The following is a 27,532-nucleotide window of genomic DNA, read 5'->3' as shown; positions in this document are numbered from 1 at the left end:
ATGACCAGTAAGAAAATAATTGCAGTGTTTGGAGCAACAGGTAAAAAACTCCTTACTTTTAAAGTGCGTGCTGACTTTGCTTACTTTCTTGTCTTCCTGTTTTTAACTTCAGAGCCTGCAAGCATGGACTGAACAAAGGGCCCTTTGGAGGAAACTGAGAAAAGTATCATTTGCTTGAATTTCTGATGTGGTAAAGGGGCAGGGTGATTTGACTTGATTTGTCAGAAATGATCTCAGCGGGACAAGGACAACTGACACATTCTCTTGTTCTTGATCATGTGCTGATCTGTTCGTGTAAGTTTCATTTCAGCATAAGTAATATGCTAGAAACTTTTCTCCACTCGCTTCCTGACAAGCACGGGAGCAAGGGTGAGAGGCCGGTGGGTACGTAGGAGATATCCACATGCCTGACCAGTACTCCAGCGACTCTGAAAGGGTGGAGTGGGTGGGGATTAGGAGAACGTGTGGCGGGACTTCTCTCACCAGAGAGCTGCCCCAGCCTTTCAACTGGCATCTCTACTTCCCTTCTGCCTCCCTCACAATCTGTTCTCCAACAGCCAGACCTATCTTTGCAAAATGTTGTTCCAATCAGGTCACTCTCCTTCAATCTATTCTCATTTCTGCCTCTCGACGATCTGTTTGAAACTGTCAGATCATGGCATGCTTCTGCTCAAAATCCTCCCCCCCATCTCACTCCAAGTGAAATGCAAAGCCCAGTTAATGACCTGCAGGACCCTTCTAGGACCTTGTCTTCTACCATTCTCCCTCGCTCACTCTGCGTGTTCCTCAAACACACTCCCACTTTAAGGCCTTTGCATTGGCTACTCCCTCAACCTAGAGTAATCTTCCTCTAGTTACCCATGCTGCTTTCTCCCTCGTGTCTTCCAAGCCAGATGTCGCCCTCTCCATGAGTGCTTTCCAGACACATTTATTTAAAATTGCAACTCCGGGGACTTCCCTGGTGGCGCAGTGGTTAAGAATCTGCCTGCCAATGCAGAGGACATGAGTTTGAGCCCTGGTCTGGGAAGATTCCACATGCCACGGAGCAACTAAGCCCATGAGCCACAACTACTGAGCCTGTGCTCTAGAGCCCACAAGCCACAACTACTGAGCCTGAGTGCCACAGGTACTGAAACCCACGCGCCTAGAACTTGTGCTCCACTACAAGAGAAGCCACTGCAATGAGAAGCCCACGCACCGCAACAAAGCGTAGCCCCTGCTCGCTGCAACTAGAGAAAGCCTGCGCACAGCAACAAAGACCCAACGCAGCCAAAAATAAATAAATAAATTTATTTTAAAAATTGCAACTCTGCTCCACCCTGCCGCTGTCTGATTCTCCTCCCTGCTTGATTTCTTCTGTTACCATCTGTCTCTCCACACTAGGATAGAAGCTCTGTGAGGACAGGGATTTTGTCTGAAGGGAGGCTAAAGCAGGGAGAAGAGAGAAGTAAAATCTCAAAAACCAACAGCCAGGTATGACATTAACTTTAAAAGGAAAAAAAAAAACGTAATGCGAGGAGGGTTGATTGTATACAGCATTAGGGTGATAGTGAAGTTGTTGGTTTTTCCTGAAAGAGATGAGAAGCCATTGAAAGGTTTCGAGCAGAGTTGTGACATGATAAGACCTGGTGTTAAAAGGTTCATTTTAGCTTCTGTTTTGTGAAGAGACTGTAGGGGGCAAGGGCTAAAGCAGGGAGACCTCTTATGAGGCCGAGGCCGTTGCCCTAAACCAGGCAAGATGATAGTGGCTTAGACCAGGGAGTGGTCAGATTCCTAATATGTTTTTTTTTTTTTTGAAACATCTTTATTGAAGTATAATTGCTTTACAATGGTGTGTTAGTTTCTGCTTTATAACAAAGTGAATCAGTTATACATATACATATGTTCCCATATCTCTTCCCTCTTGCGTCTCCCTCCCTCCCACCCTCCCAATCCCACCCCTCTAGGTGGTCACAAAGCACCCAGCTGATCTCCCTGTGCTATGCGGCTGCTTCCCACTAGCTATCTATTTTACATTTGGTAGTGTATGTATGTCCATGACACTCTCTTACCCTGTCACATCTCACCCCTCCCCCTCCCCATATCCTCAAGTCCGTTCTCTAGTAGGTCTGTGTCTTTATTCCCGTCTTGCCACTAGGTTCTTCATGACTTTTTTTTTTTTTCCTTAGATTCCATAGATATGTGTTAGCATACTGTATTTGTTTTTCTCTTTCTGACTTACTTCACTCTGTATGACAGACTCTAACTCCATCCACCTCATTACAAATACCTCCATTTCATTTCTTCCTAATATGTTTTAAAGAGAGTTGACAGGTTCCCTGATAGGCCAGATATCAGAGGTTAGCAGAGGGGAGAAGAGAATGACTCCTAAGCATTTTGGCTTGAGCAACTAGAAGAATAAAGTTGTGATTCACTGAAATGGGGAAGACCATGGGGGAAGCAACTCAAGGCAGGTCAGGAGCTCTGTTTTAGTCTCCTTAATCCTGACTTGCTGCTAAGCATCCAGAGTAGGAGGCTGGATAAGAGCAGGGGGGAGGCTGCTAAAGGAATCAGGTCAGATGTGTCAGAGTTGAAGAAAGTTGAGTCATAGTTAGCTAAGGAAGTGCACTGATTGCTTTACCTCCCAGTTCTTGTCCTTAGTTCAGTAACCTTGGAGCTCAGGGTGTGTTTGGGCATTTGAGGAAGGGTTGCCAGATTTAGCAGATAAAAATACAAGATGCCTAATTGAGGAACCAAGATGGCGGAGTAGAAGGACGTGCTCTCACTCGCTCTTGTGAGAACACCGGAATCACAACTAACTGCTGAACAATCATCGACAGGAAGACACTGGAATTCACCAAAAAAGATACCCCACATCCAAAGACAAAGGAGAAGCCACAATGAGATGGTAGGAGGGGCGCAATCACAATAAAATCAAATCCCATAACTGCTGGGTGGGTGACTCACAAACTGGAGAACACTTATACCACAGAAGTCCACCCACTGGAGTGAAGATACTGAGCCTCACGGCAGGCTTCCCAACCTGGGGGTCTGGCAACGGGAGGAGGAATTCCTAGAGAATCAGACTTTGAAGGCTAGCGGGATTTGATTGCAGGACTCTGACAGGACTGGGGGAAACAGAGACCCCACTCTTGGAGGGCACACACAAAGTAGTGTGTGCATCGGGACCAAGGGGAAGGAGCAGTGACCCCATAGGAGACTGAACCAGACCTACCTGCTAGTGTTGGAGGGTCTCCTGCAGAGGTGGGGGGTCGCTGTGTCTCACCATGAGGACAAGGACACTGGTGGCAGAGATTCTGGGAAGTACTCCTTGGCATGAGCCCTCCCAGAGTCTGCCATTAGCCCCACCAAAGATCCCAGGTAGGCTCCAGTGTTGGGTTGCCTCAGGCCAAACAACCAACAGGGAGGGAACCCAGCCCCACCCATCAACAGTCAAGTGGATTAAAGTTTTACTGAGCTCTGACCACCAGAGCAACACCCAGCTCTACCCACCACCAGTCCCTCCCATCAGGAAACTTGCTCAAGCCTCTTAGATAGCCTCATCCACCAGAGGACAGACAGCAGAAGCAAGAAGATCTACAATCCTGCAACCTGTGGAACAAAAACCACATTCACAGAGACATAGACAAGATGAAAAGGCAGAGGGCTATGTACCAGATGAAGGAACAAAATTAAACCCCAGAAAAACAACTAAATGAAGAGGAGATAGGCAACCGTCCAGAAAAAGAATTCAGAATAATGGTAGTGAAGATGATCCAGGACCTCAGAAAAAGAATGGAGGCAAAGATCAAGAAGATGCAAGAAATGTTTAACAAAGACCTAGAAGAATTAAAGAACAAACAAACAGAGATGAACAATACAATAACTGAAATGAAAACTACACTAGAAGGAATCAATAGCAGAATAACTGAGGCAGAAGAACAGATAAGTGACCTGGAAGACAGAATGGTGGAATTCACGGCCATGGAATGGAATAAAGAAAAAAGAATGAAAAGAAATGAAGACAGACTAAGAGACCTCTGGGACAACATTAAACGCAACAACATTTGCATTATAGGGGTCCCAGAAGGAGACGAGAGAGAGAAAAGACCCAAGAAAATATTTGAAGAGATTATAGTCGAAAACTTCCCTAACATGGGAAAGGAAATAGCCACCCAAGTCCAGGAAGCGCAGAGAGTCCCAGTCAGGATAAACCAAAGGAGAAACACGCCAAGACATATAGTAATCAAATTGACAAAAAGTAAAGACAAAGAAAAATTATCGAAAGCAGCAAGGGAAAAATGACAAATAACATACAAGGGAACTCCCATAAGGTTAAGAGCTGATTTCTCAGCAGAAACTCTACAAGCCAGAAGGGAGTGCCATGATATACTTAAAGTGATGAAAGGGAAGAATCTACAACCAAGATGACTCTACCCAGCAAGGATCTCATTCAGATTCGATGGAGAAATCGAAAGCTTTACAGACAAGCAAAAGCTAAGAGAATTCAGAACCACCAAACCAGCTCTACAACAAATGCTAAAGGAACTTCTCTAAGTGGGAGACACAAGAGAAGAAAAGGACCTACAAAAACAAACCCAAAACAATTAAGAAAATGGTCATAGGAACATACATATTGATAATTACCTTAACATGAATGGATTAAATGCTCCAACCAAAAGACACAGGCTTGCTGAATGGATACACAAACAAGACCCATATATATGCTGTCTACAAGAGACCCACTTCAGACCTAGGGACACATACAGACTGAAAGTGAGGGGATGGAAAAAGATATTCCATGCAAATGGAAATCAAAAGAAAGCTGGAGTAGCAATACTCATATCAGATAAAATAGACTTTAAAATAAAGAATGTTACAAGAGACAAGGAAGGACACTAAATAATAATCAAGGGATCAATCCAAGAAGAAGATATAACAATTATAAATATATATGCACCCAACATAGGAGCACCTCAATACATAAGGCGACTGCTAACAGCTTTAAAAGAGGAAATCAACAGTAACACAATAATAGTGGGGGACTTTAACACCTCACACCAATGGACAGACAAAATGAAAATAAATGAGGAAACAGAAACTTTAAATGACACAATAGACCTGATAGATTTAATTGATATTTATAGGACATTCCATCCAAAAACAGCAGATTACACTTTCTTCTCAAGTGCGCACGGAACATTCTCCAGGATAGATCACATCTTGGGTCACAATTCAAGCCTCAGTAAATTTAAGAAAATTGAAATCATATCAAGCATCTTTTCCAACCACAGCGCTATGAGATTAGAAATGAATTACAGGGGAAAAAACGTAAAAAACATAAACACATGGAGGCTAAACAATACGTTACTAAATAACCAAGAGATCACTGAGGAAATCAAAGAGGAAATCAAAAAATACCTAGAGACAAATGACAATGAAAACACGACGACCCAAAACCTATGGGAGGCAGCAAAAGCAGTTCTAAGAGGGAAGTTTATAGCAATACAAGCCTACCTCAAGAAACAAGAAAAATTTCAAATAAACAATCTAACCTTACACCTAAAGGAACTAGAGAAAGAAGAACAAACAAAACCCAAAGTTAGCAGAAGAAAAGAAATCATAAAAATCAGAACAGAAATAAATGAAATAGAAACAAAGAAAACAATAGTAAAGATCAATAAAACTAAAAGCTGGTTCTTTGAGAAGATTGATAAACCATTAGCCAGACTCATCAAGAAAAAGAGGGAGAGGACTCAAATGAATAAAATTAGAAATGAAAAAGGAGAAGTTACAACAGACATCGCAGAAATACAAAGCATCCTAAGAGACTACTACAAGCAACTCTATGCCAATAAAATGGACAACCTGGAAGAAATGGACAAATTCTTAGAAAGGTATAACCTTCCAAGACTGAACCAGGAAGAAACAGAAAATATGAACAGACCAATCACAAGTAATGAAATTGAAACTGTGATTAAAAATCTTCCAACAGGGCTTCCCTGGTGGCGCAGTGGTTGAGAATCCGCCTGCTAATGCAGGGGACATGGGTTCGAGCCCTGGTCTGGGAAGATCCCACATGCCGCGGAGCAACTAGGCCCGTGAGCCACAATTACTGAGCCTGCGCGTCTGGAGCCTGTGCTCCGCAACAGGAGAGGCCGCGATAGTGAGAGGCCCGCGCACCGCGATGAAGAGTGGCCCCCGCTTGCCGCAACTAGAGAAAGCCCTCGCACAGAAATGAAGACCCAACACAGCCAAAAATAAATAAATAAATAAATAAATAAATAAATAAATAAATAATTCCCATTTAAAAAAAAAAAATTAAAAAAAAAAAAAAATCTTCCAACAAACAAAAGTCCAGGACCAGATGGCTTCACAGGTGAATTCTATCAAACATTTAGAGAAGAGCTAACACCCATCCTTCTCAAACTCTTCCAAAAAATTGCAGAGGAAGGAACACTCCCAAACTCATTCTATGAGGCCACCGTCACCCTGATACCAAAACCAGACAAAGATACTACAAAAAAAGAAAATTACAGACCAATATCACTCATGAATATAGATGCAAAAATCCTCAACAAAATACTAGCAAACAGAATCCAACAACACATTAAAAGGATCATACACCATGACCAGGTGGGATTTATCCCAGGGATGCAAGGATTCTTCAATATATGCAAATCAATCAATGTGATACACCATATTAACAAATTGAAGGATAAAAACCATATGATAATCTCAATAGGTGCAGAAAAAGCTTTTGACAAAATTCAACACCCATGTATAATAAAAACTCTCCAGAAAGTGGGCATAGAGGGAACCTACCTCAACATAATGAAGGCCATATACGACAAACCCGCAGCAAACATCATTCTCAATGGTGAAAAACTGAAAGCATTTCCTCTAAGATCAGGAACAAGACAAGGTTGTCCACTCTCACCAGTATTATTCAACATAGTTTTGGAAGTCCTAACCATGGCAATCAGAGAAGAAAAAGAAATAAAAGGAATACAAATTGGAAAAGAAGAAGTAAAGCTGTCACTGTTTGCAGACGACATGATACTATATGTAGAGAATCCTAAAGATGCCACCAGAAAACTACTAGAGCTAATCAATGAATTTGGTAAAGCTGCAGGATACAAAATTAGTGCACAGAAATCTCTTGCATTCCTATACACTAATGATGAAAAATCTGAAAGAGAAATTAAGGAAACACTCCCATTTACCACTGCAACGAAAAGAATAAAATACCTAGGAATAAACCTACCTAGGGAGACAAAAGACCTGTATGCAGAAAACTATAAGACACTGATGAAAGAAATTAAAGATGATACAAACAGATGGAGAGATATACCATGTTCTTGGATTGGAAGAATCAATATTGTGAAAATGACTATATTACCCAAAGCAATCTACAGATTCAATGCAATCCCTATCAAATTACCAGTGGCATTTTTTACAGAACTAGAACAAAAAAGCATAAAATTTGTATGGAGACACAAAAGACCCCGAATAGCCAAAACAGTCTTGAGGGAAAAAAACGGAGCTGGAGGAATCAGACTCCCTGACTTCAGACTATAATACAAAGCTACAGTAATCAAGACAATATGTTACTGGCACAAGAGATATAGATCAATGGAACAGGATAGAAAGCCCAGAGATAAACCCACGCACCTATGGTCAACTAATCTATGACAAAGGAGGCAAGGACATATAATGGAGAAAAGGCAGTCTCTTCAATAAGTGGTGCTGGGAAAACTGGACAGCTACATGGAAAAGAATGAAATTAGAACAATCCCTAACACCATACACAAAAATAAACTCAAAATGGATTAGAGACCTAAATGTAAGACTGGACACTATAAAACTCTTAGAGAAAAACATAGGAAGAGCACACTTTGACATAAATCACAGCAAGATCTTTTTTGATCCACCTCCTAGAGTAATGGAAATAAAACCAAAAATAAACACATGGGACCTAATGAAACTTCAAACTTTTGCAAAGCAAAGGAAACTACAAACAAGACGAAAAGACAATGCTCAGAACGGGAGAAAATATTTGCAAACGAATCAATGGACAAAGGATTAATCTCCAAAATATATAAACAGCTCATGCAGCTCAATATTAAAAAAACAAACAACCCAGTCCAAAAACGGGCAGAAGACCTAAATAGACATTTCTCCAAAGAAGACATACAGATGGCCAAGAAGCACATGAAAAGCTGCTCAACATCACTTATTATTAGAGAAATGCAAATCAAAACTACAATGAGGTATCACCTCACACCAGTTAGAATGGGCATCGTCAGAAAATGTACAAACAGCAAATGCTTGAAAGGGTGTGGAGAAAAGGGAACCCTCTTGCACTGTTGGTGGGAATGTAAATTGATACAGCCACTATGAAGAACAGTATGGAGGTTCCATAAAAAACTAAAAATAGAATTACCATATGACCCAGCAATCCCACTACTGGGCATATACCCAGAGAAAACCATAATTCAAAAAGACACATGCACCCCAATGTTCATTGCAGCGCTATTTACAATAGCCAGGTCATGGAAGCAACCTAAATGCCCATCGACAGACAAATGGATAAGAAGAAGTGGTACACATATACAATGGAATATTACTCAGCCATAAAACGGAACGAAATTGGGTCATTTGTTGAGATGTGGATGGATCTAGAGACTGTCATATAGAGTGAAGTAAGTCAGAAAGAGAAAAACAAATATCGTATATTAACACATATATGTGGAACCTAGAAAAATGGTACAGATGAACCAGTTTGCAGGGCAGAAATTGAGACTCAGATGTAGAGAACAAACGTATGGACACCAAGGGGGGAAAGCGGTGGGGGCAGGGGTGGTGGTGGTGTGATGAACTGGGCGATTGGGATTGACATGTATACACTGATGTGTATGAAACTGATGACTAATAAGAACCTGCTGTATAAAAAAATAAATAAAATAAAATTCAAAAATTCAAAAAAAAAAGAAAAGAAGATGAGATATAAAAGGAAGTGCTACTACTTTCTAAATATGGTATTACACTAATATGTATAAAATGGATAACTAATAAGAACCTGCTGTATAAAAAATAAATAAAATAAAATTTAAAACAAAAAATACTAGATGCCTAATTAAATTTGACAAGGGACGTGTTAACCCTTACCTGTATGTGTGTTTGCATGTCAAACTCTTGAGCAGTATCTCCAGTGCCTGCCATTCAAATGCTACTCTCAACATGGACTCACCTGTAGGGGAACTGGGTCCAAGAGGGCACAATCCAGAAAAAGCAAGGAGGGTCTAGGACAGTTAAGTACAACAAAAATGGATGCTTTGGGGGTTGCTTTCTCAAGCTGATAGGTTTATCGGTGTGTCCTGCTAGTTTCAAGGAACAGGGCCAACCAAGATGGATGAATTCCTCTCCTGGTTTGGGTCTTAATGAAATATTAATGTGGGAGTGGTTAGGAGAGCCAGTCCTGGTTTTGGTCCAACTCCTCTTATTTTTTCATACTGGTCCATATCATTTGCTTCTCCATCTCCATCTCCTGGCGGGTCCAGGCAGGACTATCCACCCCCAAAGCTGAGAATGGAGAGCACAGAGATTTCATTTTTTCTACTTCATTCATTCATTCAATAGATATTGGAAACTTGCAATGTGCCAGGCACTAGTCTCAGAACACGGTTGGCAAACAGGGATAAAGAGTTTCTCTCTTCAAGGAGAATGTTATTTAGGTTACAGTACAGTTATGAGGAAATAATTACAACAGTCAATGTTGTGGGTTGAATTGTGTCCCCTCCCAAATTCATATGTTGAAGCCCTAAGCCCCAGTACCTCTGAATTGACGGTATTTACAGACAGGGCCTTTAAAGAGTCAATTAGGGACTTCCCTGGTGGCGCAGTGGTTAAGAATCCACCTGCCAATGCAGGGCACACGGGTTTAAGTCCTGGTCCGGGAAGATCCCACATGCCGCGGAGCAGCTAAGCCCGTGCGCCACAACTACTGAGCTTGCGAGCCACAACTACGGAGTCCGCGTGCCACAACTACTGAAGCCCACGTGCCTACAGCCCGTGCTCTGCAACAGGAGAAGCCACCACAATGAGAAGCCCGTGCACCGCAACAAAGAGTAGCTCCAGCTCACTGCAACTAGAGAAAGTCTGCGTGCAGCAATGAAGACCCAATGCAGCCAAAAATAAATAAATAAATTTATTTTTAAAAAAAAAGAGTTGATTAAGTTAAAGCAAGGCCGTGAGAGTGGGCCATAATCTAATTTGACTGGTGTCCTCATAAGAAGAAGGAATTTTGACACAGAGGGAGACACGTGGAGGGGTCACCTCTCCTTCAACCCTTGGGTCCCCTTCTGATGCCTTCCTCTGGCCAGACCCAAACTGAGGGCAAGAGGGCCCACTGATGGAGTCCATACAGGTTGGCCTCCCAGGGCACTAGGCAGGATAGAGATGGTGAAGGTGGATTTTGAGGCACACACACACACAAAATTCAGGACATGTATCCAACCAATTTGATGGAGGATCCCAAATGTCAGTAACCCTGTACAGTACCTGGCCTCCCTGTTGCCTCCAGCCTCCCCCATTCTCCACCGCCCCCCACCCCATGGCTTCTGCTAAGCTACCACTGAGGAGGCTGTGAGGAACCTAGCTTGAAAACCACTCTTGCAAGGCCATGCGGATGCCTCCCAAAGTAGTTACAACAGCAGCTTTACTCTGAGTAACGGGACTCCCTGACCAACTTCTTTTAGTGAACCTTCTTCCTGATCCTTCCTGTATTTCTTCTTCCCCAGTCCTGCAGGGTGGCTCTGTGGCCAGGGCCATTTTGGAGAGCAAAAAGTATGAGGTGAGAGCACTGGCCAGGGATGTGACTCAACCAAATGCACAGGTGCTCCAGGACCTTGGGGCCGAGGTGGTAAAAGGCGACCTGAATGACAAAGCATCAGTGGAGGCCTCCTTGAAAGGAGCCTTCATGGTGACCAACTTCTGGGACCATTTCAGCAAAGAGAAAGAAGTGTGTCAGGTGGGAACCACCTTTGAGCCCTTTCTTTTTCTCCTCCCTGGCTACTCTGCCCTCCCTGGAAGGCGGTAGGCCTTCAGCCTGGGCAAAAATGTAAGCCTCATCCCAGAACATCTCTCTGGCATTTATGAAATATATGTACTTCAGGTACTTGTTAGAGGTGGATTGTTAGGTGATTGTAAAGTCAGTGTTATGTGACATCTGTCCAAATGTGACCTTGGGGATCTGAGAGTGACCGGGTAGTGGAGCCACCCATTGGAGCCTCTGATTCTCACCATTTGTTTGTAGATGGCATGTGAGGGGTGGCAGCAAGGACACCCCACAAATTAAGGTTACTCTGAGAGTGAGATGGGAAGAACAAAAGTGTAATGAATATGTTCAGACTTCTGGCAGAGAATTGGGGATGAATTAGTAATGGATACATAGGAAAAGAAGTAAGCAAACAAGCAAATAAGCCCGCAGTGATTAACTCCAGGGAAAATGAAAATTTGTCGGAAAAGTAAATGTAACCATAGAATATCACATGGCTCAGCTTCAGCTGTGTAAGCACTGAAGAATGATGTAGTCCCAAATTGTGATATTCTGAGGATGAAAAAAAGGGAATCATGTTTGTGTATGTGTGTGATGGTCGTGGTGGGCTGTGTATCTGTGTGTGTGTGTGTGTGTGTGTGTGTGTGAGAGAGAGAGAGAGAGAGAGAAACAGAGAGAGAGCCGAAGATGAGGACTCATCTGTCATAGTAGAAATTTGGTAGACGATCTCTTAAACTGAGAAAAATCAAGAATTAGCAGTATTAACATACTATTTAGAAATAAAGAAGCAGCTAAAAGAGATGAAAATGGTTATTTCTGGAGAGTAGTTATCAGCATGAAGGTGCAGGGAACTTCTTTGTCATTATGAGATCTACTTTCTCCCCCAAGACAGTACTATTTGAAAATTATACATATGTATAAACTGGAAAAATACGAAGATTAGATTTTAAAAATGTAATGGATGGGATCAGACTCTCTCAGAAATGGTACAACTAAAAAAGTTAAGAGCAGGATTGAGCCAGTTTAGGTTCGTTTGGCGTTCCCATGACCAGTGTCCCTGTGGCAGCTTACTTTGAAAACTTTCTTGGCCCATGGAAGCCAGTGGAAGCCTCTGATGGAGAGTACTACACCCTGGGTAAGTGGAAGGTTGCCGTGAAAGTTAACCAGACACCTGCTGTCCTCCCCGCATTCCTCTCTTCAGTGGACGCATGCCATCTGAGTGCCTACCATGTGCTCAGCTCTGTGTGAAGTGCTAAGAGGGATCCCACATTGTCCTAGACTTACCAGAGAGCTGAATCTTGGGCTGGAAACACTAAGGATTACACTCCCAGTCTTATCGTGCTGACACCCCTCATATAAGCAGTGAGCCATGTGGCCTCAAGCCTCAGTCTCCTCATGTCTAATGGGGAAGCTGGACAAGATGATTTCTCCTACTAGCTCATCTCTCTGCCCTTCTGTGGCAACAGGGAAGACATTCTCCTCTTGACCTGGGTCCCAGGGTCAGAAATCCCTAGAGGGACCCTGACTCCTGGGGATGGGTTTCCAGCCCTGCCTGCAGAGTCTGATTCCGTAAGTCTGGGCTGGGGCCTGGAAGACTGTAGTTTTAACAAGGACTCCTGGTAATTCCAACGTTGCCAGTCCACTGGCCGGCACTCCCCTGCCCTTTGGGGACATTTTCTTTGCCCATAGTCCAAGGGTGGCTCTGTGGAGTGGAAGGAATATGGGAGAATCAGTGCCAGCAAGTCAGTCTTTCTTCCTTGGCACATAATTAAGACTTGTCAGGGGCATAACTAGTGGCAAAGTAGACCTGAGCTAGAACAAGGAGCACATGCCACACATCACAGATGACTTGGGTAACAGTTCAACAAGTGACGAGATAAATGTATAAAGGTGGGCTTCCCTGGTGGCGCAGTGGTTGGGAGTCTGCCTGCCGGTGCAGGGGACACGGGTTCGGGCCCTGGTCTGGGAGGATCCCGCATGCCGCGGAGCGGCTGGGCCCGTGGGCCACAGTTGCTGAGCCTGCACGTCTGGAGCCTGTGCTGTGCAACAGGAGAGGCCGCGATGGTGAGGGGCCCGCACACCGCGATGAAGAGTGGCCCCCACTTGCCGCAACTGGAGAGGGCCCTCGCGCAGAAACGAGGACCCAACACAGCCATGGATAAATAGATAAATGAATAAATAAAATTTGAAAAAAAAATGTATAAGGGTGACGTATCTCTTAACCCGCCCTTCTTCCTATGCCCTTACCAGGTTTCAGAAGCCAGCTCACCTGACGTTTCCCAGGTCCTGAACTAGGACATTGTAATCTATGGATTAGATTGGCCCTAGGTGAAGAGGTGATGCCTTAAACTTCTGGTGGTACCCAGTCCCATTTGGGGTCTTCACATCTGTAAAACCCAGCCTCAGGTATCCCGGAGCCTCATCCCCTCCACCCCCCCAGAGGAATAGCTAACATTTACTAAGCACTTACTGGGTGTTTGGTGTCTGTTTTACAGATGGGGAAACTGAGGCACAGATAGATTAACTTTGCCAAGATCACTAATAAGGCAGAAACAGGTCTTGAACTCAGGCAGTGTGGCTCCAGAACCATATTCTTTTTATTTTAATTTTTTTGGCTGCGCTGCAAAGCATGCAGGATTTTAGTTCCCCGACCAGGGATGGAATCTGTGACCCCCTGCAGTGGAAGCACAGAGTCCTAACTACTGAACTGCCAGGGAATTCCAGAACCACATTCTTTACCGCTGTCCCTTAGCTGCTTTTATTTTATTTTATTTTATTTTATAAATTTATTTATTTATTTATTTTTGGCTGCGTTGGGTCTTCGTTGCTGCGCACAGGCTTTCTCTGGTTGCGGCGAGAGGGGATCACTCTTTGTTGCAGTGCGCGGGCCTCTCACTGCGGTGGCCTCTCTTGTTCCGGAGCACGGCCTCCAGGTGCGCAGGCTTCAGTAGTTGTGGCTCGTGGGCTCAGCAGTTGGGGCTCACGGGCTTCAGTAGTTGCGGCGCACAAGCTCTAAAGCACAGGCCCTAAAGCACAGGTTCAGTAATTGTGGCACACGGGCCCAGTTGCTCCGCGGCATGTGGGATCCTCCCAGAGCAGGGGTCTAACCCGAGTCCCCTGCATTGGCAGGCAGACTCTCAACCACTGTGCCACCAGGGAAGCCCCCCCTTAGCTGCTTTTAAACTCAGCCCAAGAATCTCAACCTTCACATAAAAATAAACCTCAAAGTCAGAATAGACTTGACTCTGAGTGACTCAAAAAACTCAGACTGCTTTTTTATAAATATAAATTACAATTATAATTTAAGCAGAGGAATGAACAGACATTTTGCCTACCAAGAAATTCAGGCAGGAAGTTAATTTTGCTGCAAGAGACAAGCTATGATATTTAGTCCCTGGCTGCTAAGCCTGAAGTCACTTTTATACTGGACTGAAATTCAGAGACCTTGATTCTTGTCCTAGGTTGTTGTTTTCTAACTGGGAGGCACTGGGTGAGTCAATAGACTTAGATTCTTCAGTTAAAAAAATGAGAGTGCTGGGGCTAGATCACGTCTACATTGGGTTCCAACCTCAGGAGTCTGGGAATCTATGAGAGGCTATATCACACTGCAGGAAGGGCACAGGCTTTGGAGTGACAGGTGAGGGTTTGAACCCCCTTCTGCTGCTTACTGGCTGAGTAACCTCAGGCAAGTACCTGATATTCCTATATTTCAAGGTTGTTTTGAGGATTAAACAAGCCAATATGTTTGCTCATTCATTCATTCAGTAAATATTTGAGGGCCTAGTATGTGCCAGTCACTTACTGGGGAATCAGTAATAAACAGCTCAAAACGGACAAAGCTGAGCCCTCATTAAGCTCATATTCTGGTGGAGGAGTTAGCTAATAAACATAATAGATAAGTAAAATATATTATATGTTAGAAGGTGATAAGTGCAGTAAAAACATAAGGCAGAGTAAGGTATTTGTGGAGTGCTAGCAGTAAGGGAGTTGTGTGTGAAATTTAGATAAGGTGATTGGTGGGCTTCTTTGAGAAGGTGACATCTGAGCAACGTCTGATGAAGGTAAGTAATGGGCTTTGTGAATATTCAGGGGAAGAGCTTTTCAGGCAGAGAGAACAGCCAGTGTGGCTGGAACAGAGCAAGTTGGGGGGTTGGGGAGAGGGTAGTAGGAGGTGAGGCCAGAGGTAATAGAAGGTCTGGTCCTGTAAGCCATTGGTTTTTCTTCTGAGAGACACAGAGAGCCATTGGACGGTTCTGGGCAGACATGACATGAGCCGACTTTAGTTTTTAACATAATCACTCTGACTTTTGTGTTGAAAAGAGACTGTGGAAGGGCAAGAGTGGAAACGAGGAGCCCAAATTTGTAATAATCCAAGTCAGAGATGATGGTGGCTTAGACCAGGGTGATAGCAGTGATGATGGCGAGAAGTGGTCAGATTCTGGACATATTACAAATAGGACTTCAAAAAAAAAGAAAGAATATGGGGTGGGAGAGACACCTCAAGGTTGACTTCAAGATTTTTGACTTGAGAAACTGGAATGATAGGGTTGCCATTAACTGAGATGGGGAAGTCCGTAGGGGGAGTGGGTTGTGCAGGAACTCATTTTGGAGCACCTAGAGTTTCAAATGTCTATTAAACAGTCAAGTAAGGATGTTGAGTAAGAAGTTGGACATATGAGTCTGGAGTTGAGCAGAGATGTCTGGGTTAGAGATAACAATCATACTTTGCACACAGGATATGCTTAGTAAATGGTCACTCTCTTTTTTTCTTTAAATGAACACCCAGGCATTATGGTATTTTTCTCCAGCAAACCTTATAACTGTGCATAGATAGTGGTTACTCGGTGTTCCCATGCCTCTTGTTTAAGTGGTGGGACCTACCAAGAATGTGAAGTAATTAGCTATTTTTGTCTTTTTTTTTTCCTTTTTAAAACTAGCACTGCCCATGGGGGATGTACCAATGGATGGTATCTCTGTTGCTGATGTTGGAGAGGTCATCTGCTGCATTTTTAATTTGCCAGAGAAGTTTGTAGGCAAGGCCGTGGGTCTCAGTGCAGAAGCACTAACAGAACAGCAATATGCTGATGTTTTGTCCAAGGGTTTGGGGAAAGAAGTCCGAGATGCAGAGGTGAGTTCTTAAGAGACATAAACGTGATCGCAAATGGTCACATCCCACTAACTTACAAATTCTGGGAGACTTTTGACAGATTTGGGCAGGGTTGAGCTTAGGTTGTGGGAAAAAATTGAAGAGGATTCCTGTTCCACGAATCTGTCTTCATCTGTTGGTGTATCTGAATTCCACCCTTATGACTTTATCGCTTTGGCTTCAGGTTAATCAGTTTATTAAAGTAAAATTCCTTTTGGGTGTAAAGAACTTAGACTCTGAAGACCAAGGTACAATGTTTCCGTATATGCTGTACCAACCCTCTCTTCCCAGGAGCTCATCACTGATCAGGCCAGTCTGCCAGAGTTGGTCTGCATGGGGCATGGCACTTAGCCTCTCTGAGCTGCCGCTTCCTCATTCATAAAGTGGGATGAAAGCATCTACCTTGGGACGTTTTCTGAAAATTAGAGAGGATATATTTAAGGGGGTTAGCTTAGTGTTTGGCACGTAGTAAGTAAACCTCAAGGATCTATTATGTACCTGGTGCTATCTTTAAAGCGTTTACAACAGAGTTGGGGTGAAAATGGTAATGCACGTGAAGTCACAGTGATCAGTCCAAAGCAGAACTCTGTGGGTGCTTAATTGTGTTGCCCACACACTCTGCGCTATAGGTGGTCAGAGAGGGTAGGAGAAGACCTCATGGAAGAAGTAGCCTTGAGATGGTCCTTGAGGGTGGGTAAGACTGTGTGTGGGTGGAGGGAGCGATAGAGATGGCCTGGCTAAATTCTAGAAACAACAGGAATGAACCAGAGGCAGTCTGGAGAAATAAGCAAATCCTAGCTCTGCCCTTATCTATCTGGGGAATCTTGGCATTTACTTAACCTCTCCAGCCTCCCTTTATTCAGATGTTAAAAAGGTTATTATGGGACTTCCCTGGCAGTCCAGTGGTTAGGGGTCCTCGCTTCCACTGCAGGGGGCACGGGTTCGATCCCTGGTCGGGAACCTAAGAGCCCACAAGCCACGCGGTGCGGCCAAAAATTAAAAAAAATAAAAAATAAAAGGCTATTACACCTGCCATAGCCTTGTTGTGAGGATGCAATGAGACCCACATGGGAGGGACCTGGCACTGGGTCTGGCACTTAGTAAGCCTGCAATAACTGATCAGGCTGGAATGGCTACGACAGACCTTTTATAGGGAAGTGAGGGGAACGGATGATCCTGAGCACTCCCAGCCAGTTCTCCAAGCAGGTGTTGATAAGAGGAAGGAGAGAGAACAGGGTTTCTGAGAAGGGAGTATGTGTTTGTGTCTGCCAGGCAGAGACACCGTGGCAGCTGAAAGGAAGACGCATACCTTCCCTCAAGCTAGCAGGCATGAACTAACATGGCTCTTTGCCCCTCTCGGCTGCTGTTCTCCCGTCTGTGAAGGGGGAGGGTGGTGTGGATGACTACTAAGGCTCTACCCAGCACTAACGTCTCTCCAGAGTAGAGAGAGTCCCTTTTTCCTTACAGGGTTCCAGCCTGCTTTTGTAAATTAAGATTTATTGGAACACAGCCATACCTTTGTTTATGTATGTCTCTGGCTGGTTTCAGGATACAGTGGTAGAGCTGAGTAGTTGTGACAGAGACCATATGGCCGGAAAGCCTAAAATATTTATATCTAGCTCTTCAAGAAAAGGGTTGTTGACCCTTGCTCTAGAATGTTTCCTAGGGTTAGGGATAGAAGGTTGGTTTTTGTTTTCTTCTGCAACTCTTGGGCCCTGAGTCTTGAGGGGTATCTATATTCTCAGTTCTCCTCAGGGACTGGAGCTGTGAGGAGGCTGAGAGATCTTTTGGGGGGAAAACTGTGGTAGGTGTTAATCCAGCCATAAAACCACATCTGGGGAGCTCCTAAGAAGGCACCACCCACTCAAAAGATGGACTTGATGAGAAGATCTGCAAAGGCTCTTACACTCGGGTGCAAATTTACTTTTCAGTGATTGACCCTTCTCCCAGTGCCTTTGAATTCGGGTCTCCTATTCATTTTTGTCTGTGGGGTCTGAACTCTGTAAAGAAGAAGGGGAGGAAGGTGAAGAGTGTGGGCATATGGCGTGTATGCGTTCATTCTCAGAGGACGGGGTAGACCTTGTTTGGGAAGGCTCAGGACTGTCCAAGCATCTCTCAGTCACATACCTGGTTTCTGATTGATTTTGGTACATCAAGCTATTTCACAATGCAGCAGAAACTTCTCTGGCACCCAAAGTTTCAGGGGATTAGAGGCTGGAAGTTCTACAAAATGGTTAATACTGTTCTTAGTAACTAGTTTGACTTGAAGCCGCTGCCCACTGGTCTGGAGTGGGAAAATGCTTACAGGCTATGCTACTCTGGCGGAGGATGCATGTGGCCACAAGGTGGCGCCCCAGCCTTGGCAGTCTGGCTTTTCCCCAGTCTGATCAGACGGCTGTTTGCTTAATTATTTCAGTGACTACTCCTCTCTCCCCCAGAACAAACTCCCACCAGAAACTCTGATCTGGCTGAAACTGCCTGTCTAGACCCAAAAGGAACATGGTTCTCTCAGAAAGCGAGACACAACAGAAACATCTGTTTCCTTCAAAAATCTGCAGAAAAGAATCCCTTATTTTACTGAGGGATATTAATTACCAAAGTTACAGGATGAGAGAGTAACTCAAGGAGACAGACATTTTAGAAGTCATCTTCCATGCTTTTCTTATAGCCTTCTATTTCCAAACTCACTAAAACTTAAAATTTTTTTCTGATTTCAAAAATTACAAATGCTTATTGAAGAAAATACACAGAATTATAAAAAAGAATATAAAAATCATATTGTTTAATCTATCAGAGATAGTAACTGTTAAGATTTACACATTTTCTTCTAGACTTTTTCCAGTATATATGTAATAAAATTAAAACAACATGATATGTACAATTTTGTAACCAGCTTTTTCACTTGACATTATATTATGAGCATTTTTCTATTTTGTTAAACTTCTTCAAAAATATTAATTTTAGTAACTGCATAATATTTTTAGAGTAGATGTACCATAAGTTATTTTACCATTCCTCTGTTTTTGGACATGCAGGTTGTTCTTGGTTTTTCATTATTATAAATGGCATATGACGAACATTGTTTTATATGAGTTTGTGTCTGTCACATTTTTCTAAGGCCAGGTGGAATAGCGAGATTAGAGTTTATCTCTGGGGGCTAAAGACAGATTATACTGGATCCAATAGTTAGAAATGGTCTTAGCAGGAATTCCCTGGCTGTCCAGTGGTTAGGGCTCTGCACTTCCACTGCAGGGGGCATGGGTTCGATCCCTTTGGGGAACTAAGATCCTGCATGCCACGTGGTGCAGCCAAAAATAAAAAAAAAAGAAATGGTCTTAGCTGATTGATTCAGGCAGTGGAACTATTGATCTATTGATCTATTTAGTGTCAGAAGGGACTCAAGGGGTGGGTTTTGTGGAGGGTGATAGAAGGTGGGTGTGTGATGGGCAGCATTTGTTGTGTCCGGCCCTGGCCAAGGCTGGGATGGCTGAAGTCGAGATGCTCATTTCCAGTCAAGGCAGGGAGTGGTGATGGAAGGGACATGGGTCAAGAGGGAAGGATGGAGAGCCCGGTGCTTTGATGCTGCATGCAGGGCCGGATGGGTAGAAGATCTCAGAGGGCTGCTGAGGGAATCCCAGGAGAAAATGTATATGAAAGCTGGTCAGATGAAGGGGCTACAGATGCATAATACCTTATCCCAAGCACTTGGGGTCAGAAACAATTCCACTTTCAGAATCTTTCAGCTTTTAGATAGGTTATATCTATGTATATTATGTAACATCAACATCAGGGTCTGGGGCAGGACCCTATAATCAAACACATCACTATCTCTGCAGACAAAAAGACATGACTATTTCCACTAAATGGGATAATTAAAGACCATAAATAACTTCCCATAAGTTCAGATCAGGTTTTGCCACCAAATCAGTTCAGAAAAGTCAGTATGTTGCCAAATTGCTTATGAAAATACTTCCGTGTTTCTTGGGTCTTGGAGTTAGGCTAAAGAATTGTGGACCTGTATCATCATGAAAGTGAATAATTTCTTCTCAAACTGTTTTAAATGAGGGCAATGACATTTCCTGTTTTTTCTTTTCTTCTTTTTTTTCACTTGTTCTTAAAAGATCACCCTGGAAGCTTACGAGAAGCTAGAATTTCCTGCAGCGAAGGAAATGGCCAACATGTGTCATTTCTATCAAATGAAGCCAGATCGTGATATCAAGCTCACCCACCGACTGAACCCCAAAGTCAAAAGCTTCAGCCAGTTCATCTCAAAGAACCAGTCAGCCTGAAGGGCATTTAAGCTGTTCACACAGGCCCCTGAGCAAACAATGTCCTTCCTCCCAGATCCTGGTCCTCTTTATAGCACAACATCTATGTTTACAGAACAGATAGGTTAGAATACAATGGTTTACACCCTCAAAGGCTTCCCTGGCGGGGAACACTGCAGAGCTGATCTGACACAGTAATTTGACCCACATATAACTTTCCAGCTACTGATAAGCATGGTACACCTGTTAGGTTAAATAAGAAGCACACAGCCTGTCACCTTTTGTAGCTCTCTGCCCAACAGCCCATTGCCTCAGAGGGCTCTGGCCTGAGGAACTTGGAGCTTCTTCCCTAACAGTGGGGATGGGGGGCACTCAGCTTTCTCCTGCATAAGTGATCCTGAGGCCTGTCTCTGGAACTCCCCTAGGCAACTCCTAGGACTTTTTCAAATGCATTGTCACATTCTCAGTGAAGTTTTAAGTGATTTTAATTTCTTAAAATAAAAATCTTTGTAGAGAGTTTTCTGGGGAACATGGTGCTCAATGAACTGCACGAGTGTTGGAAACTGAAATTCAGTTTTGCTTCAAGGTTAGAAGCTCATTTCTGATTCATTCATTAAATCATCTATTGAATCATCATTCAGTTACTCATCTTTTTATTCACCTACCCCTCATTTATCCATTCCACAAACTTTCTTTTTAGCACCTCTGCTTCTGTGTGTTTTCTTATTGGAGTGGTCCACTCTCCAAAGGCTGCCATGGCCCCTTTTCAGTTTGTGGTCGGCTTTGTGTCACTCCAGGGCAAGAGGGGCTATTGTGCTACTTAGCTACAAGTGAAGCCCAGAGGCTCTGCAGTGGGTAAAGGCCAGGAGCTTGAGGCAACATCTGGGGAAAGGTAGGGAAGTGGAAAGAGAAGGTGATGGAAGGGCTCCCATAGTATCTTTGTATATCTCTGGCTTAGCATTTTCTACCCTATATTGTAATTGCCTTGTTTACTTATCTTCCTCTTGGCTGTGAGAGACTTGCCCCCCTCTTTATCCCAGTGCCTGGCACATGATAGGCGATCAATAAATGCTGATTGACTAAATGAGTGAATAAAGTTATTGATCATACCGTTTCAAGAAAAGGGAAATAAACAGGTGCATGGGTTGGAGAGTGGTGAGAACCAGCAACTGATACTGAAAGGGCAAGAGGCTGTCCACTTCCGGGAGAGGAGGTGAGTCCCTACGACTCTGGGGCAGGCAGTGGATGGGGCTGGCCGTGGCTGAGCAAGAACAGGGTGGCGGAGCCTGTGTGAGAGGACACAGTGGCCTGGGACCCGGCTCAGAGGGGAGGCCCAGCAATGCCAAACATCAGCCTTTTTGTCTCTTAAGGCATCAAGTGGTATTTGTTGAATGAATGATGTTGAGGTTATTGCAGACAAATTTGGTTCTTGAGGGGAAATTACAGTCAATTTGAGGACCACACTCCTTTCCAAAAGGCACTCTCCTTATCCCCCGACTAATCAACTCTATCTGGCTCAAGCTCTCAACCCTGGGAAACGGGTCTGGATAAATTTCTAAAACGGGAAAAGAAAAACAAAACTCTAAACTAAAAATAAGTGGTTTATTACTCTTCTGGGTGGGCCAGGCAGGAGGAATGGCTGCTGTTTCCTAAATAAACCTCAGCATCCCCTAAATGGGACTGTCTGTAGGCCAGTGCATCCCCTGGCCCCCTTGTATGTTCACTGGGGTGGCAGGTTGGTTCTTTCAGCCTTTGGGACAAGGCTGGGGTAGCCCTGGGACAGTCCCACTATTGTTCCTGGAAAGCACAAGAAACCCTTCTTGGGTTTAGAAGCAAACTTTACAGCAGTCGATCTGAAACGAGAGTGCATTTTATGGAGATGCATCTCCATCTCACACAACCAATAAGGGGAAAGAGCTGTTAAAGTTGGTCTAAAACATTTTAACATTTTTAAAGAAAAGATGAGGGACTCCACCACTGCCCTCTCTTTTCTCCCCCTACAATCTCCAGGCCTAGGGAGAGAAAAGCTTCCCTTCCGAGTTGCTCAGAGTAGAGACTTGGGGACCCACAAGAAGCACAGCAGGTGGAAATGGGCTGTTCGCCACATGGAATGCAATCACCCTCTGTGGTCCAGGGAATGGGTTGGGTGGGGGTGAGGGTGGAGGTGATGGAACAGAAGGGATGCAGAAGGAGGTATCTCTCTCTGATTCTAGAAATGTTCCTAGAAACGTTAGCTATGAAGTCAGAGGATGCTGAATTTGATTCCTGTCTGTGCCACTGACTAGTTGTGTGAATTTGGGCAAGTGTCTTGACTTCTCTGGATTTCAGTTTCCCCATTCTCACAAGGTATGCTGGGAGGGCTACAAGAGTAAAAGTGTAAAAAGCACTTTGGACAGTCTTTAGCAGATAGAAAGTGCTCAATAAACAGTAGCTATAATTATTATTGAGAATAACTCCTGCTTTCGCCTCCTTCGTATAGCACCCTGAGTTCTGAGGTGCTCACAAGATGCTCTGGGTCTCCCCCTTACCTGCCACCCACCCGTGACTTCCTGGACGGCAGGTTCATCTCGCCCTCTGCCGGGGGTCTGGTCCCTGCCATCTCCCTTTGCCCACCACTAGATGGCAGGACGAGCCTAGCATCTAGCACGAGAAAGGGTCGCTGCAACCTCATCCACCGGGATTTCTCCAGAGGCCTTCTTTTTTTTTCTTGAGGCAAGGAATAACAACTTTATTCAGAAAGCCGGCAGACCGAGAAGATGGCAGACTAAAGTCTCCAAAAAACCATCTTTCCAGGGGCCTTCTTTGGGAACAAGTCTCCAGGAGACATTTATACGGTGCATATTACAGCCCTTCAGCCTTTCTCAGGCTCTCTCAGTCACCCTCCACGGTCATTTCAACAAACAAGTGCTGGGCACCTTTCCTGAGCCTGGCATTGTGAGATTAAGGGCCTTCTCCGTGCCTGATGTGGGATTAACAAAAGGAAAGGAAGAGCCAAAGTATTATCCAATACTGGGACCACACTCCAGCGCTGGGACCACAAAGGGTCCCCTCAGGCCGAGGGTGAGTCCTCTATGGAAAGGGGGCCCCTGGCCCCCAGCCCCGGAGCACAGAGCTCCGCTTCGGCCTGGTAGCGAGGGGGCGGAGCCTGGGGACGGCGCTCCTGCCGCCGGCTTCTCCACCCGCATCCTTTCTCCCGCCCAGGGGACCCTTCCAACCCTGATGTCCCACCAAACTGCACAAAGAGCAGAGACAATTCCCCAAAAGGAATTCGGGGCCTGCTGGGCCAAACACTGTGCACTCTCCAAAGTAGCTGTTCCCCGGCAACCGAGCCAACTCCTGGATTCCTCGCAGAAGTGAACAGGCAGGCAAGAGCATAAACTTTAAAACACCCCAGAGTATTTCGGAAGGGCCACTCAGCTAACTGTTGCAAGAGGACTAAAAACGTGCACACCCTTTAACTTGGCAGTACTTCTAGGAAGCTATTTTAAGTAAATAAACACAAATATTGATAAAAATAAAATTTCCAGGATTTTATATAGAAGTGTTGCTGCTCATGAGAGTAAAAAAATGGAAATAACCTAAATGTTCAGCATTAAAGGAATGGATAACTAAATTACTGAATCGTTTTAAAGTTCCCTTAAATTTTAAATTCTTTAAAACTAGAATTTGTAAGTAATTTTACTGAACAAAGCTTATTATGTTTCAAGTGAAAAATGTTGGACGTAAAATAACGTTGTATCTAGGTTAATTAAAATTGTGTAAAGTACACAAGCACATAGGAAAATATTGAGAGGAAAACCACCAAGACGTTAAAAGTGGTTTTTATTGAATGGTGAGATTTTGGTCGGTTTCTACTTTCTCCTTTTATGTTTCCCCTTTCCTCCAGGTTTCCATAATAAAAATATGTTAATTAGATATTGAAATTTTATGTAAAGAAGTTACTTTTAAAGTTTAACAAATGCCATAGATGATCTTAACTCTTCCTCATGTTTTGGCAACTATAATAATTGTTATTTACTATGTGCCAGCCACTATGATAGGAGCTGTATGTACATACTTTCACTAAATCTTTGTACCAACACTCTAAACAAGATTATCTTCTTATTTGACAGATAAAGGAACATACTTCAGAGGGTTTAGGTAATTTGCCCAAAGTCACACTATTACTAGGTGGCAGAGCCAGGATTTAAATTCAAGTCTGTGTGTCTGCAAAGTCTGTGAGCTTTCCACCATATCAGAACTTTGATCAATGCAATTCGCAACTTATGAAAGGACTGGGTCATCAAGTTCATTCAGAGTTCAGTTGTTTGGAATTTGGGACATATTTTTCTCTTAGAAACACTGTAGAAATGCTAACCTGCAACATTGTGTAAAGATCAACCCTCCAACACTGGTGAAACTACATCTACTCATATGCTGTGAAACCACAACTTTCAATAAGGTGTTTCTTGCTAACCCTTTCTCCCAGATGTACACCCAAGAGAATGTCGAAACTAATATCGGAGTGAGGACAAGGCAGTACTTGGGGAAGTCATGAAAAGGGTATCTCAAAAGTGTATGTGTGCAGGGGGTTCCCTGGCAGTCCAGTGGTTAGGACTCTGTGCTTCCACTACAGGGGCACAGATTTGATCCCCGGTCAGGGAACTATATGATCCTGCACGGCACACGGCGTGGCCAAAAAAAAAAAAAGTGTACGTGTGCCGAAAGAGAAAGCAGAGTCAAGGTGTGACCTGGGGTACAGGCAAAAGCCATGAGGTCTGAATGGCTGACTGTGTGAAGGCATCCAGGATAGGTCTGGTGGGCTTGAGTATGGAAGCCCAGCATGGAAACCTAGGGAGCCCCCAGGAGGTCTTGTGGGCATCAAATTCAAATGTTTCCAAGAGCCAGGCAGGTAAATTTATGAAGCAGCCGGATGTACCACAGTACAGGATGGTGGAAACCATGGCAGTGAGAGCCTGCATGACTCAAGTTCAGGCATTAAGAATAGAATTTAGCAGAAACACAGTGCCACCGAACATCAGTTGCCTCAGCTGTTCCTAACATGATGGTTTTCTGACTTTAGGGTTTAACAGTTGAATCTTCCCATTTTGTGGAAGGAGAGGTACCTGGTGAGGCTGTAAGGACAGCGGGTAGAGGGCTTGATCATGAGAGGAAGGAGCAAGAACAAGACTCCGGGGTCCCCTGCTTTGGCAACGGGGAAAATGTCAGGCGAGGGCTGCGGGGGTCAGGGAGCTTCTTGGCAGCAGCTGGTCCTATCTGTGTCATTACAAATGAATCATTCCCTTATTGCTTCCAGCAAAAGTTTGGCCATGGGGGAAGAGAAAGAAGAAAGGAATCAACGTTTGTTGAGAGCCACACTGTTTCATAATCATCATCTCATTTAAGCCTTATTATCTCCCTGAAAAGTTGGTGTACGTGGGAAAGACTTGCTAGATGTTTATCAAACCTGTCTCCTCATCTTCCTGGGTACATAGCTGGACCTCATTTCTAAGTGTTCTTTGTAATTCATTGCAGCCATGTGATATAGACTGTGATATAGACACTAGCCCGTGAGTGGAAGTGATGTGGGACATTTCTAGACCCAGCAGAAAGCTCTTCCACTTGCCACTGTCCTACATCATCTCCCTCCTACCTTTGGATTGACATCTACAAGCCTGGTGACCTTGAAAGCCATGTTTAGAAAATGGTGAAGTCGGACAAAGAAAGGACCCAGTCACCTATCTCCCCTCTTGCAGGAGAGCAGCCCACAGATCAGGAACATCTGTTCTAGACTTTATGCGCATCAGAAATAAACTTCCATAATGTTAGAGCCAATTAACTCTGTGTGTGTGTGTTTATCACAGCTGCTAGCATTGCTTTAACCAATATGGCATTTTTAATGCCCGTTTTATAGAGAAGCAAACCTAAGCTCAGAGAAGTAATTTGCCCAAGGTCACACAACTGAAAATGAAAGTAATTGAACCCAGGTTTATCCAGTTCCCAAGCCCAGGCTCTTTTTACAACAACATATTGCTTCCAAGGGAACAAATAAATGGTGTAGTCCTAATTTGTGATTTCATATCTTATTTTAACTAGCCCGCCCACCCCCAAATCTGATGGGTGCCTCCAAAATGAAAGCAAGTGGGATGAAAGAGAGTAATGAATGACTCACCAAGATCTTGTTCTAACATCAAGTTGCAGGCGGGGGAAAGGCACAGGCAGCTCCCAGGTCTTTCTCCTGAGAGCCAGGTGGGGCTGCTGGCAGAGCAGCGTGGGGCCTGACAATCCTGGGGAAGTTTTTCCATTCCCAGTAGCACTCTTGCTTGGTCCCCTTGTTCATTAACATCTGTGTCCCTCCAATTCGGGCTCTGGCTTGAACTCTGTGAACTGCTCAAAGAGGCTCTTGCTACCTCTTTGTTCAAACAGACAATGGTTGCAGTGACAAAGAGGAAAATCAGATGCAGGTGAAAGTTTATTTTTAACATTTCCAAGGCCAAATGGGGATTTAACATGAAAATCAGAGCCCTCACTTCCGCCAGCTCTCTCCCAAAGTGGCTTGGGTGCTTTTGGTTGGCTAGGACTCCAACATGCTTGGATATTTTCCAAGCAAGTGCACCATTGATGAGGTAGACAGTTCAGTCTTTTCTGGGGCCTTCGTTTGGCCAGAAATAGACATTTGTTTGGAGATGGTGTTCAACTTGGGCTGACAGAATGTGATAAGCCTAGGAAGGAAGGCATGCTGCTCTGGCCACCCAAATATGTGAGGTTTCTTTACATTTTAGTCAAGTCAGACTGAAGCCTGAAAAAATGTGTAATAAAGTGAAAATTCTTGGAAATCACTAGGTGAAAAGCTCCCTTGGGGACTTCCCTGGTGGCGCAGTGGTTAAGAATCCGCCTGCCAATGCAGGGGACACGGGTTTGAGCCCTGGTCCAGGAAGATCCCACATGCCACGGAGCAACTAAGCCCGTGCACCACAACTACTGAGCCTGTGCTCTAGAGCCCATGAGCCACAACTACTGAGCCCGCGAGCCACAACTACTGAAGCCTGCGCTCCTAGAGCCTGTGCTCTGTAACAAGAGAGCCACCGCAATGAGAAGCCT

The 27,532-nt window shown here is 44.2% G+C and overlaps 1 pseudogene across 1 annotated transcript; it reads left to right on the top strand.

Moving 5' to 3' along the window:
* On the top strand, window positions 1-27,467 carry LOC309628986 (nmrA-like family domain-containing protein 1; annotated as a pseudogene). The gene is made up of 6 exons: window positions 1-40; window positions 10,710-11,076; window positions 11,297-11,373; window positions 12,057-12,173; window positions 15,976-16,166; window positions 20,306-27,467. The product of its transcript is annotated as a nmrA-like family domain-containing protein 1 (transcript).
* The last annotated feature ends 65 nt before the right edge of the window (window positions 27,468-27,532 follow it).

This window comes from Balaenoptera borealis, assembly GCF_965194805.1.
Source record: "Balaenoptera borealis genome assembly, chromosome: 5".
In the NCBI taxonomy this organism is placed as follows: Eukaryota; Metazoa; Chordata; class Mammalia; order Artiodactyla; family Balaenopteridae; genus Balaenoptera; species Balaenoptera borealis.
The sequence above is the reverse complement of the archived record's forward strand: the minus strand, read 5'-3'. Positions and strand labels throughout refer to the sequence as shown.